This window comes from Colias philodice, chromosome 3 (assembly GCF_061535455.1).
Source record: "Colias philodice isolate Cphi_HAF_F1 chromosome 3, ilColPhil1 Martin Lab GWU primary, whole genome shotgun sequence".
Taxonomy (NCBI): domain Eukaryota; kingdom Metazoa; phylum Arthropoda; class Insecta; order Lepidoptera; family Pieridae; genus Colias; species Colias philodice.
Window position 1 is genome coordinate 12,313,598 of NC_143088.1, and position 14,003 is coordinate 12,327,600.

Genomic DNA, 14,003 nt, shown 5'->3' on the forward strand with positions numbered 1-14,003 from the left:
TTTGTTTTGTTTTGTGTGTGCAATAAAGTGTTTATTGTTTTTTTCAAGCGAAGAGTGAACCGGTACCTACTAGGGAAGCGCGTACCATCTTAGACCGCATCTTAGCTTTCTATCAGGTGAGATTGTGGTCAAGCGCTTTCCTATCTAGAATAAAAAAAAACGTGTGGCACTCGGGGACTGCCGCGGTAAAGCTATTGCATGCTATGCCTTCAAGCCACACCTCCGTGCCCGTCGGAGTGGGGAGCGTGAGGTTTTTCGTTACGGAATTTCTGGATTCGGTCCCCGCGCTCAAGGCCCGCGATAGAAGCTATGCAATAGCTTAAAAAAAGTCTCCTCGAACCTTCCATATCCGTCAAATAATGTCAAAGTTAATAGGTAGAGAAATAAATTTGTTTTACGATGTCTAACGGCTGCATGGTTATGAGTCTCCGGGATGGATCGTTCACGGAATGTGAGGTTTTTCCTCGAATATTCCATGAAATGGGGTTATTAATCATTGGCCACTGAGAATAGTGTTTTTTGGTTCTTGTTACTAAAGGATAGTTTGCGTTTAGTGATAGCTCGTATAAATGAAGATCAGCTTGTATCCGTTGCGGTACTCGGTAAATTTATGGTAGAACTATGTAGAACTGAAGACTTTTTAACGGATTTTAAACGCGATTTATTCATTATATTATTTTCCCGACGTTTCGAACACTTTACAGCGAGCGTGGTCACGGGGAGACTGAAACAGTTAAAAAGTTTTTAATTTCTAAATGTATAATACTCGCGTAAAATCAAACACTAGAAAATACTATGTAGAACTGATTTTGAGGACATTTTCCTTTTCAGCTAAAAACTTGATGCAAAAGCTATCTTCAAGCGGCATTTTGATGATTCTTTTTTATTTATTTACTTATTTTACAAACCTATTTAAGGCTCTACTTCTGTTTATAATCAATACTAATAGTCAATTGTAATTTGTAATACAAACTACTCAACTACATGAGTAATTAAGACCTGGTATAAAAAAACAAAAATAAAATATAGCCTTATTCATATGTACTCATGAAAAAATTATTAATTACATTACAAAAATTCACAATAAAAAAGCATCACTATAATTAAATGCTAGAATAGATGAGATCGAATTAAAAATGCTAAACGAAATAACTCAACCTTACAACTACATACAAAGCTCTGCTCTGCCCTATTCCTCTCCTCAAACTAAATTCCTTTCGTACGTCTGATTGTCTGGAAGAAATCGCTATTTAGCGCTAAGACCGCCATTTGTTTTAATTTATAATTAGATTAAGTTCCCAGTTAAGCTTTGTCAGAGCAATAAAGTATGAATAAATAAATAAATAAAAGTAGATTCTACTAACATCTCATAAAATGTTCAATAATATTTATTCCTCACTGTCCCGGTACTAGCGTTAATGGATGTTATATCACTTTCTGCTAATGGAACTTAATTTCGGGAAGATACTAGTGGAAATGTCGCCACCATTGTTTGAGGATTTTAATGAATGAATAAATGAATGAATGAATGAATGAATGAATGAATTCTTTATTGCACACACCAGTTGAAAGAAATAACATAAAATAAGATACAAACAAATTGCACAATGGGTGACCTTATGGCTACAGAGCCATCTCTTCCAGGTGACCCAACCAAGGAAAACAATAATAAATTACAAATACAAGTAGGCGGTGTATACTAAAAAAGAAGCAATGATAAAATAAGTTTAAATTAATAATATAAATTACTAGAAAAGTAAAAGTATAAATAATATACAATCCATACTAATATTATAAATGCGAAAGTAACTCTGTCTGTCTGTCTGTTACTCAATCACGCCTGAACTACTGAACCAATTTGCATGAAATTTGGTATAGATATATTTTGATACCCGAGAAAGGACATAGGATAGGTTTTATCCCGGAAATCCTACCGGAGCGGGTTTTTCTCTGAAAACGCGGGCGAAGCCGCGGGCGGAAAGCTAGTATGTAATAAATAAAGAAATTCATATATTACAGTAGGTATATATATGAATTTATTCATAATATAAATAAATATAATATATACATATTATATAATATATATACAAAATACATATAGGTAAGGGAGGGATTATTAAAGTCATCATTTGGCCACTAAGGAGATGTAGTGGTCAAAAAGCATGTGGTCAATGCCAGTATTTCAGGATGTAATTTGATGTTATATTTTAATGTAAGGAGATTTGGGATCGATTTGGAAATTGGCAATTTGTTGCAGTTAGTATATTCTTAAAAAATATACACTGTGCTAAAAGATTAGTAAGTTCTGGAAAAAATAAAGGCTGTGCTAAGCTAGCAATAAATTAAAAAAGGTGGGAGAGTTCTTTACTGAATTAAGAACACAAAATCTAAAAACAAATACACCTTGCTGAAATTGTAGTCGTTTTTTAATGTTGTAGTGTAAAATCTGCTTTTAAAAAGCGGGTATCAAAGACCCGTATCATGTACAAAAAAGATTTTTATATAAATAGGGCTAAGTGCAGGAACAGTTAACAAAAATTGCTCCAACCTCGAAACGCTTCTAGCGTCTTCACAAACCATTTATTCGGAAACAATGGTCCCGCATGTTTCCCATCTTGTACCCAAAATAATATGGCAACATGGATGTACGATGGGTTGTTATTTTGGAGGGATTTCCTGGATTAATTTTAAAGAGCGTCATACAAAAAGGGCGTGTTTATTTGGAATTATTTGAACAATTAATAGTATGTAATATTAATAGAATGTAGGTATGTATTATTGAATAAAGATCTAATTTATAGTAAGATTTTATCTATTGTACAATTATTATGTCAATAAAGATTTTTATTATTATTATTATTGAGTGAGATGCTACGTTCATAAGGAATGCAATGCTTTTAAACATTTTTCCTAAACCACTAAAACAAAATTTACGTTTAGTAGAATAAAAGAATAAGATAAAATATTAGACAAGTCCATATTGTCTCATCGAATCCCAATTATTCTAAAAATTATTCATACAGTCAAATAAAATAGACTTAAAGGACACTTATTCTCTTCTCTTGAGTATCTAATAATCTTAATATACTATTATAAAGGCGAAAGTTTGTTAGGATGTATGGATGTATAGATGTATGGATGTATGGATATATGGATGTTTGTTACTCTTTCACGTAAAAGCTACTGAACCGATTACAATGAAATTTAGCACACATATAGAGGGTAACTTGGATTAACACATAGGGTAGGTTTTATCCCGGAAATCCCACGGGAACGGGAACTATGCGGGTTTTCCTTTGAAAACGCGGGCGAAGCCGCGGGCGGAAATCTAGTAATCTAATAAAATGTTCAACTGCCACATCCACAATTCGCATTCCGTCCTCAAGACCAATTGAACCTTTAAAATTCAGCCATATTGTGTTCTATCTCGCTCACACATTAAATTATATGCATATTTTATGCTATTCATGTTTACAACTTTTTACGTACTGTAGAAAATTCACGAGTTCCCGTTGTGAAGTATGATGAAATTTGCTTCATTTTCATGAGGAATAACGTCAAAGTTACTGCTTCTTTGCGTATTAAATGCTGTAATATTGCAGCGAAATTTTAGAGCAGATATTAATATCTAAGTAGGTATAGCTTTAACTTGGCTGGAAATTTGCGTAGCTTTTGCATGCGCGGCTTTGTTTGGTGTTTTGTAAAGATCTATTGTTTTCAGTTATATTAGAGTTTGTTTGAAGATAAAAGATATTTAGATATCTTTTGAAAAAAGTTTCAAATATTAAAATTTATTTATTCTTTAGTATGGCTATGTGTATTTCCATTCGATCTGGTACATAAATATTATGTGGCGATAATGGGACTTTCGCACACTACATTTAACTACATTACCCTACTTTATAAGCAGCCGTTTGATTAATTGCCTAGTCTTATTAAACGTTGTCATTCTACTACCGACCAAAGAGATATTAAGTACAATTCTGTGTACTGTCTTATACAACATTAACTAACTGATTCTAATAAATGCATGACGTACACAAATAACAAATCAGCAAATCTAAAAACGTAATTCTTGATAGGTTCCTAAAAATATAAGCAACAAATTCGATTCGAATCGTCAGAATTCAGCGATGACGTTACATTGTTATTGTATACTAGGTTTCCGCCCGCGGCTTCGCCCGCGCACTCAAGGAAAAACCTGTATAGTTCCCGTTCCCGTGAGATTTCCGGGATCGTGTCATTTTCCCGGGATAAAAAGTAGCCTATGTCCTTTCTCGGGTATCAAAATATCTCCATACCAAATTTCATGAAAATTCATTCAGTACTTTAGGCGTGATTGAGTAACAGACAGACAGACAGAGTTACTTTCGCATTTATAATATTAGTATGGATTTTGAAACCAGTTTCATAGAATTTTAAAAGGATTAATAAAAATAAAAGGCTTTTATTTTAAAATATAGTTAATTAAACCTTTAGCAGCTCTGTTTCAAGTGTCTCTCCACTCCCGGCGCTCCAGGAAACGTAAATACTTAACGAAAATTGCCTTTTAATAAATTGATTGTTAGTGTTACTGAAACTGTAGCGTTTCGAATTATATGCCTTTTTATTAAATTCACTTTTGTGCGAAGGGCACTTTATGTTTTATTTTGTTTTTAAGAGGGGATTGTTAATTGGTTAAGTAGACATTAATCACTGTTTCAGATTAAAAACACTTAAAATATTTGTTTGTATCCTATTATAACTGAAAGTGTGCGACTCAAGATACAGTTTTTAACTTTCCGAATCGGTGGTAAATGTTAAAAATAAGATAACTGAAGAAGGGACTCTATTTTGTGTTCCAATTCAAATCTTAATATATATAAATCTCGTGTCACAATGTTTGTCCTCAATAGACTCCTAAACCACTTAACCGACTATAATAAATTCGCACACCATGTGCAGTTCGATCCAACTTGAGAGATAGGATAGTTTAAACATGTAGGTTCCACGGGCGAAGCCGGGGCGGACCGCTAGTGATATAATATAATATTGCGGAAATCAGTCCTTGCTTTTTTTTATCATAGTTACATATTATCAATTCACAAATAAATTTGCGAAAAATTTCCAATTAACATCACAAAAACATTTACATGTTGTGTACACATACTTTAACACAGCACACAACACCTAAACCTGAATAAACACGGACGTTGATAGAACAGCTACATTTATCCAACTACCCTACATTCAGCGCACGTAGCACTTTATTAGTTACCTGAAGGATTGCACCTATTATATACATCAGTGTCATTCGAACGCTCGCTTCGATTAGACGTCCCGTGATTTCTCTAAGTGAATGATTAAGGAATTTGCATCCGTCGTGTAGTGTGAATTGGAATAATTGAACGTTTTTAGCTATTTTGTACAAACTTTTAGATGTACAATTATTGTCTTTTAGAATCTCTTTAACTTTTCTCTAATTCTAGTCGTTATGTATTGTTTTTTGTTAATAATTTATGCATATACTCGATCTCTTTTTTTAAACTGTTTCCATCTTTAATCTATGCTAATAACATGAAGTTGTAGAATATTTTTGTGTGTTTGTTCTAATTTAAGGAACAAATGGACTAATTTACCTACCTATTTATGCACGAGAGACCTGAGAGCTTTATAATATGAAAACACTTCCCATACAATAAAAAGAAAATTCTATCCCTTCTATAATCAAACGAAGCCACACCAAAAAACAAGCGTAACCTTTAAGAACAGAAACTAATTATGCACTATGAGTGTTGATACTTTACCAAATGGTTCATCCATCACCAAAACCTCAAAGCCTATGATTGAAGGTGACTAATGACTAGGCACAATTCGTGATAATGGGAACCTAACCTTGAAATGATCATAAAACGCTTATACGACACCTGGATCGATTTGATTGTGGATTTAGACGTTTTGATACTTGATTGTGTAAACTGAAGATTTAGTATGAAAAATAATTTTCTTTCGTACTTAGCTAACAGTATCAAATAATAATTTATTTAAAAATTAATGAGTAAGACAAATGTCCTATAATATTCCTGAGTTTACTTTTCGTATCGAATAAATCTGTCATACAATTATTCTCATCTTCAATTCTTATCTAAAACTACTTCATATTTACAAATAATTCACACATATATAAAATCTCTTAGAATTAAAGCAATGCTCTAGGTACTATAGACGAATGACAAAGGTAAAAAACAAACAGCTCTTTCTAAATAAAAGCACTCACTTTGACCTTGTCTGAGCAGTACATAATTCTTAATTTGAGCTTATTAGGTGTATAATTAATGTTCTATCTAACTTCTATCACAATTTCACAAAAAACACACACCCAATAAATCCTATAAAGTATCAAGAATCACCGAGCGCTGTATTATAAAAAGAAAAGGAAATTTTAACACCATGTAAACCTACATATAACAACACCACTTCGAACATCGTACAGTTCAAAATTTTCGCCACAGACGGTCGGTCTTATAAAGCTTTTAATGCCTTCGCTTATGGTAGTAAATACTTAGTAAAATATACTGAATAGCACGTAATGTATAGCAATAATGAACAAAATGGCGAGTGTTGAAACAGAGTTGAATACAGCCGACGTTTCTTTGAAAATGAATACAGGTAAGCTTGCTTTAGCTTATTGATGACTTTATTTTTTAAGCTATTGCATAGCTTTTATCTCAGACTTTGAGCACGGCGACCAAATGTAAAAATTCTGTAACGAAAAAACCTAACTCGTCCCACTCCAACCGGCACAGCGATGCAATGCTATGCAATAAGCTTTCCTGCGGCAGTCCTCGAGTACCACACGAATTTTTTTTTAATTTTCTACTCTTTTCGGTTTTAAGTGTATGGGACACCCCGCGCCATCTATTAACGGTGCATATAAATCAAAGGAACATAAAGCTGCAAGAGCATTATTTCGTGATACTTTAGTGTAAACGAAAACTCATATTCAGTGTTGTTCAGTATTAGAATATTGCATAGAATATTTTCGCACTAAGAACAACGAAAGAATGCTCTACGCCTGTTTAAACTAAAATAATAAATAAATAATATATAGGACATTATTACACAAATCGACCTAGTCCCATAGTAAGCTCAATTAAGGCTTGTGTTGTGGGTACTAGGCGACGATAAATATAATATTTAATAAATACATATGTAGATAATAACACCCAGACCCAAGAACAAATAATTGAGTACAAATATTTGCCCTGACCGGGGATCGAACCCGGGACCGTCGGCTCAGTAGGCACAATAATAATAAATAAAGAAAATTGAAGTTGGGTTAGAATGAGCATTCGCTCGTTTGATGTAAATGCACTGTATGAATAGAATAAATTAGATTGCTCTGGCGGGATCACAGGTGGCTGATTGGTCAGGCGTCGCCCCGGAATGGCGAAAGACGCGGGTCCGAATCTCGCCTCGCGATCAAATTTTTCTATTATTTAAAAATTATGTAGTGTATAGTTTATGGTGTAGGTATACATAATAAGGTGAAAGTTCTTCTAATTTAAGAAATAAGTTAGATGTGGTGATTTTTTTTCTATTCTACTAGGAAAATACTCTTCATCTCAAATAATAGCTTCTGTTTATAACTATCACATCTCGCACGTTAATTTTAAATAAATATATATATATATATATCAAAAATATTGTAAACGAATAATATATTGTACTTTAAAATTGATTTTGATATAACATAAACATCGAACATGCTTATACTTATTGTAATAAATCAAAATGTTACAGAAAAAATAGCAGTATTGCAATATTTAAATTATTAACTAATACTACATAACTAAATTATAAGACACTAGCGTTCCGCCCCGGCTTCGCCAGTCGCCCGTACATATTTACGTTTTCTCTACATAAGAACCATCCTCGTACTTCAAGGAATTTAATAAAAAAAGAATTATCGATATCGGTTCTGTTAGAAATAAGTTCTGTTGTATCTGTTGTAACAAAATAGTATCTATTATCTATGAACATAAACTGGTCACACTGTCTGTGTATTGTGTAATGAATTAATAAAGTTAGTCTATTCCAAGATGTCTTCCTAGTTTTATTAGGTTATGGACCCAGTCACATATTTGCGAGTTTTTCTAGTAGTTTTATCGTGTAAAAGTAATAATGTCGATGTCAGGCTATTTAGTAAATGTGCCAAAGTTAAAAGGACGCGAAAATTACGATGATTGGGCGTTCGCGGCAAGTAATTTTCTGTTGCTGGAAGGCATTGACATTGAAAACGTGCCGGCGGCCATCAGTGAAAATGAGATGAAGAAAGCCAAAGCGAAACTTGTGATGACGATAGACTGTTCATTATATGTGCATATCAAGAATGAGACTACAGTGGGCGGTGTATGGAAAAAGTTGAAACAGTTATTTGATGACTCGGGATATCAACGAAAAATAAGTTTGCTTCGAACATTAATTTCAATACGTCTCGATAACTGTGAAACTATGACATCGTATGTATCTCAAGTGGTGGATACAGCACAGAAATTGAAGGGGACTGGTTTCGAAATCACAGACGAGTGGATTGGATCGTTACTTTTGGCTGGACTCCCAGAAAAATATTCACCGATGATAATGGCTATAGAACATTCCGGAATCGCCATTAGCGCTGACGTCATAAAAACGAAATTACTTGATATGTGTTCGGAGGTTGGTACAACTGGAGCGGATACTGCTTTTTTGTCAAAACATCAGCGGGGAAAAAGTAGCAACACTAACCGCAAGCAAAAATCAACGTCAACGTCAATGTCATACAATGACGCTTCAACCAGCAGTAAACAAATAAAGTGTTATAATTGCAAGAAAATAGGTCACTACAAAAGCAAGTGTCCAGAATTAAAAGCAAATAAACAAGTAAATGCTTTTAGTGCGGCGTTTTTCAACGGTTGTTATAGCACAGAAGACTGGTACGTCGATTCGGGCGCAAGCGCGCACATGACGTCGAATCAGAAATGTTTACTCCAACCACGACCGGTGCACGATAACAGAGAAATCGTAGTGGCAAATCAAACGACGGTGCCTGTAGTAAGTGTTGGTGAAACACAGATAACGACATGCGTGAACAATTCTCAGTACAATGTGATTGTGAAGAATGTATTGTACATACCGAAGCTCACGACAAACTTATTGTCAGTAAGCCAACTTATAGTTAATGGCAATAGAGTTGTGTTCAAAAAGGATGTCTGTTTAATATACAATCAAGTGAATAAGCTTATTGGTACAGCAGATTTGATTAATGGCGTGTACAAGTTAAACACAAGAAAATTAGAGAATTCATTATCGGCAATGTCAACCTGGCATCAGAGGTTAGGACATGTAAACAGTAAGTCCTTACAAAAAATGAATGAAGGTGCTGTGATAGGTGTTTCTTTTGAAGAGAAAGCTGACATTCAGATACAGAATTGTGAAGTGTGCTGTGAGGGGAAACAGTCACGTCTACCCTTCCCATCAGCCAACCATAGAAGTGAAAACCTACTGGATGTAGTACACTCAGATTTGTGCGGGCCGATGGAGACCAAGTCAATTGGTAATTCAAAGTATTTTCTTCTGTTTGTGGATGATGCCAGCAGAATGACTTTTGTCTACTTCTTGAAGGAAAAGAACCAGGTGTTTCAGCATTTCAAAGAATTTCGAGGTTTAGTTGAGAATCAAACAGGAAACAAGATAAAGAAGCTGAGAACCGACAATGGAGGTGAATTTTGCTCACATGAGATGGAGAATTACTTGAAACAAGTCGGTATAGTTCATCAGAAGACCAATCCTCACACTCCGGAGCAGAATGGACTCTCGGAAAGGTTCAACAGAACTATAGTTGAACGAGCAAGATGCTTGTTGTTTGAAGCTGACCTTGACAAAAGTTTTTGGGGTGAAGCAGTTAATACTGCAGTATACTTAAAGAATAGGACACCAGCTGCCAGTTTAGGCATGATGACCCCATTTGAGAGGTGGACAGGTGAGAAACCAGACCTAAGCAATGTTAGAATTTTTGGCAGTAAGGTAATGACACATGTTCCCAAAGCACAAAGACAAAAATGGGATAAAAAGGCTGATAAATTGATATTAGTTGGATATCCAGATAATGTTAAAGGATACAGATTGTATAACCCAAAAACCAGAAAGATCACTACGAGCAGAGATGTCATAGTCATGGAGAAGACAGAATCAGACAAAGCTCAGGTAGTAGTAAATAATAGTGAAGAAAAGTTAGAGAACAATGAAAACTTAGAAGAAGAAGAATGTTCATCAGACAGCCTAGTCTCAAATCCTAATGACCCAACTTATGTTAATGATACATCCACATCCCAAGATGATTCTTATCAATCAGTAGCTGATGAAGACTCTGTCATAGATGAAGAAGTTCAGGTACAGCAAGTTAGGAAACGTGAGAGAAAGCCAGTAGAAAGATATGGTATGACCAATCTATGTATTCTGGAAAACCTGGAAACTTATGAAGAACTGAGTTATGAATCTGCGATGAATGGACCAGATCAGGAACAGTGGAGACAAGCGATGATGGATGAATTGAAAGCTTTCAGTGACAATGAAGCATGGACATTTGTAGACAGGAGTGAAGCTGATAGAATAGTGCAGTGTAAATGGGTGTTTAAGAAAAAATGTGATAATAGTGGTAAAGTGCGGTACAGAGCTCGACTAGTAGCTAAGGGCTTCTCCCAGATTAAAGGTATGGATTATAATGAAACTTTTTCACCTGTATTGCGTTATTCTACTTTAAGACTACTTTTTGCTTTAAGTGTTAAACAAAATTTAAAAATGAATCACTTGGATGTACCAACAGCTTTTTTAAATGGTAATATTGATGAATGTGTATTTATGGAAATACCAGAATATTCTAATTTCATAAATTGTGATAATAAAGTTTTAAAATTAAAAAAGGCTATATATGGACTTAAACAGTCGGCTAGAACTTGGTACATGAAAGTGGAATCTAGTTTGTTAAAGTTAGGTTTCAAGAAGTCTAAATATGAACCCTGTTTATTTATTAAATGTCATGATAATGTAAAGATTTATGTAGCTATATTTGTTGATGATTTTTTTGTTTTTTTTAACTGTGTAAATTCTTACAAAAAGTTAAGAAGTGTATTAGAAGCAGATTTCAAGATTAAAGATTTAGGTCAAATAAAAAATTGTCTAGGTATGAATGTAAAAGTTCAAAAAGATTGTGTAACTTTGGACCAACAGCAATTTATTGATAATATTTTGAATAAATTTAATATGATTAATTGCAAAATTTCAGATACTCCAATGGAATTGAATATTAAATTAGAAAAAGCTGTGAATGACAGTTGTAATAACTCTTATCCTTATCAACAACTTATTGGTTCACTGATGTATCTTGCGGTTCTAACAAGGCCAGATATTTCTTATAGTGTTAGCTTTCTAAGTCAATATAACACATGTTTTAATGGAACACATTGGAAACATTTGAAAAGATTATTAAGATATTTGCAAAAAACTAAACATTTTGGATTAATTTTTAAGAAAACTGAAACTGATTTAATTGGTTTTGTTGATGCTGACTGGGCATCTTGTAACATTGATAGAAGGTCTTACACAGGATATTGTTTTGTATTATCAGGTTGTGTAATAAGTTATGAGTCTCGAAAGCAAAGGACAGTTGCCTTATCTAGCACAGAGGCCGAGTATATGGCACTTGCAGAGGCTTGCAAAGAGGCCATTTATTTAAAAAATTTAATGTTAGAACTTAATATATGTAATAAAAATAAACCTTTGGACTTGTACACTGACAGTCAAAGTTCTTTAAAATTGGCTTCCAATCCAATGTTTCACAAACGTACTAAGCATATTGATGTACGCCATCATTTTGCTAGAGAATGTGTTGATAATAACCAAATTAAAGTTAACTATTTAGAAACTTCTTCTATGCCAGCAGATGTATTTACTAAGTCACTTTGTGTTAATAAACATTATAAATTCATAGAACAAATGGGAATAGGGGAAGTTAATTAAAATAAATATGTAGTTTTTCAATTGATTGTTTTTATTGTTGAGGCATTTGTAACGTTTAGTTATTGTAGCAAAAGATGTAATTTTGCTAGAGTATTTTGTTAAGAGAGGGTGTTAGAAATAAGTTCTGTTGTATCTGTTGTAACAAAATAGTATCTATTATCTATGAACATAAACTGGTCACACTGTCTGTGTATTGTGTAATGAATTAATAAAGTTAGTCTATTCCAAGATGTCTTCCTAGTTTTATTAGGTTCAGCCGTTCTCGAGTTATGCGCTTACCAACACATTTTGCGATTCATTTTTATATTATAAGAAGACTAGCAGTCCGCCCCGGCTTCGCCCGTGGTACATATTTACGTTTTCTCTACGTAAGAACCATCATGTTAGTGAACTTAGCAGATCATTTTTAAGCAGATCAAAAAAAATGTGAGTTCTTATCGCGTGCAGTTGAGTTCTACAGTTCCTGATACTTTTTAGAAACAGTTCTGGCGTTTTTACCTTAACAAACGACATCTGAAAAAACCCGCCCTGGACCCGGCTTAACGTGATGCTAAGACGTAATGCTACGACGTGATGCTACGACGTGATGCTACGACGTGATGCTACGGCGTGATGCTACGCTGTGATGCTACGGCGTGATGCTACGGCGTAATGCTACGGCATGTGTTACGGCGTGATGCTACGGCGTGATGCTACGGTGTGATTCTACGGTGTGATGCTACGGCATGATGCTACGGCATGATGCTACGGCATGATGCTACGGCGTGATGCTACTGCATGATGCTACGGCATGATGCTACGGCATGATGCTACGGCGTGATGCTACGGCATGATGCTACGGCGTGATGCTACGGCGTGATGCTACGGCGTAATGCTACGGCGCGATGCTACGGCATGATGCTACGGCATGATGCTACGGCATGAAGCTACGGCATGATGCTACGGCATGATACTACGGCGTGATGCTACGGCGTGATGCTACGGCATGATGCTACGGCATGATGCTACGGCATGATGCTCCGGCATGGTGCTACGGCGTGATGAAATATGACATAAATAAATTTTCTAGTGTTTCATTTTACGCGAGTATTTCTAAAAAGTATCAGGAACTGTAGAACTCAACTGCACGCGATGAGAACTCACATTTTTTTTTGATCTGCTAAAAATGATCTGCTACGGGAAGTTGGCAGATCATTTTTTCAAAAATGTCGTTTTTTAGGGTAAAAACGCCAGAACTATTTCTAAAAAGTATCAGGAACTGTAGAACTCAACTGCACGCGATAAGAACTCACATTTTTTTTTGATCTGCTAAAAATGATCTGCTAAGTTCACTAACATAGAACCATCCTCGTACTTCAAGGAATATAATAAAAAAAGAATTAACGTAATCGGTTCAGCCGTTCTCAAGTTATGCGCTTACCAACACATTTTGGGATTCATTTTTATATTATAGAAGATATATAAGATTTAACAACTGAGTTAATAGAAAAATCTAGTATTAGGTATCTGCACATAGTTCCCTACATTTTCATTACAGCATATCCCTTTTATCGAAATAACACATTCTCGTCAAAAATATTACGTGAAAACCACAAAATCTACATAACATTGGCGGAAAGTGGAAAATGGGATAGAATTTGGGATTTCCTGCGGCAACGAAGGGTGAAACCTTAGATATGGGAAATATTATATATTATCCCTTAAGATAAATAACTTAAAAAAACCTTATATTTTCTAAGTTCTACAATTTCTTTAGTCTATCTATATGTATAAAAAAATGTATGCGTCTACTAGAGTACACACGTAAGAAGTGAAACTTCTTTATGACCTTAAAAATGTCACGAGTATGGCGTAACGCAAAAATGTCACGCGTACGGCGTAACGCAAAAATGTCACGCGTACGGCGTAACGCAAAAATGTTACACTAAATTTTTGTCCAACCCCGATAAAGAAGTTTCACTTCAATA